Raw genomic sequence first — 1,461 nt, forward strand, 5'->3', positions numbered from 1 at the left:
TAAATCTTTAAAAAAAAAAATTAAAAAAAAAAATTTTTGAAAATAAATTTGAAAAAAAAAAAAAAAAACCGCTGAGGTTCATCATTTAAGATACAAAACATGTGGTAAAAGTACCAGACTTGTGATTACCCCACTTTTTGACACTCAAAATCTCTCAGTCTTTTGACCCATCCGCCCTTTGCCTTGTTATCATCAATTGTGAAAAGATTAGTTATTAGTTGGCAATGGTTAAGTTAGTGATGAAATAGAAACTCTGTCATAAAATATCATTAAGCTTATTCTGAAAGGTGGTGCTGGGCATTATTTTAACTCCCATTTGAAGCCGAAGTTCCTACCACTGGGATCTTGAAAGTAGGGTCTCTGTGTTCCTTTCTAAAAGGTTCTGAGCAGTCTTCAGGGTGAAAAACCACTGTAATCAGCTCTTTTTATCATTTCTTACTCTCAAGAAATACTAGTCTTTATTGAGCTGAGAAAACATTATACAGGAACTGGTGAGAATTTACACCTGTATAAAATTGGGAAAAAATAATGACTTAGTTAGTAAAGGAGAACTCAAGACTGGCAGCCTGTGCAAAGAGATAGATTTAATGATATGACCAAAACCCATGCAGATTCTGATAACTTTTGTTGAAAGAAGTAACTTTGGCTTTTTTCAGTTAAATGGAGGTCTTTGTACTCCTAATGCACTATGAACTACAGGGAAGTTTCCCAAAACATGTACATGTAACAATGTGTCACTAGCCCTGACAGGTGTCAAAGATCCAAGCACCAAACCCCACGTGATCACCCCCCCACCCCAAGAGGCATGTTTTCATCTGTAAGATTAGTAAAGAATAGGTAAACGGTCCTATTCTTTGGGTTATAAGAAACAAATGTACATATGAAACATCTGGCAGTGTTTAGTAAGCATCTAATAACTAGTATCCCTGTATTTACAGACGTATAATACACTTTTAAAAAGATTCTGTCAATCAGATAGTTCTGCATGCTATGAAATTTAACTTTAAAAAGGTACAACATGGTGAAACACACACACACAAACCAAAGCTGGAGATCTCAATTTCTACTATCAATCTACATCATTAAGATCTAGGGTCCCGAATTCTCACACATGGTGGAGAAATTTGAGGCTACTGGCAAACAAATGGGGAAGAAAACGAAAAAGAGAGAGAGGGAGGGAGGGAGAAAGACACCGCACACTTCATCAGTTACCAAACACCCACGAGCTAGACAAACGTTAAAAATAAAAAGTACGTCCAGTTTAGGAGGCACTAAAACTTTACCAGTGAGCCAAAACCGCCCTCCGCATCGTGCAATGCAACATCCAACTCCATCCCCGCCTCTTTCTAGAGCTCAGCACCAGTTTCCGACCGCGAGCGGGAGCCCCCACGCGGAAGACGCGCTTCAGGTACCCGGGCCGGGCGCCGCGCCCCAGCGCCAGGTGCAGGCGCGCCCCGCCCT

At 40.2% G+C, this 1,461-nt stretch overlaps 1 protein-coding gene across 2 annotated transcripts in view; it reads right to left on the reverse strand.

The window, feature by feature from the left end:
* The window catches only part of FAM3C (family with sequence similarity 3, member C), a 39,306-nt gene that overhangs the window by 37,374 nt on the left and 471 nt on the right, over positions 1-1,461 (reverse strand). The gene's annotated exons all lie outside the window — the stretch shown is intronic.

The sequence above is a fragment of the Condylura cristata genome, unplaced genomic scaffold (genome assembly GCF_000260355.1).
Source record: "Condylura cristata isolate star-nosed mole 26May11 unplaced genomic scaffold, ConCri1.0 scaffold00005, whole genome shotgun sequence".
NCBI classification, from domain to species: Eukaryota; Metazoa; Chordata; class Mammalia; order Eulipotyphla; family Talpidae; genus Condylura; species Condylura cristata.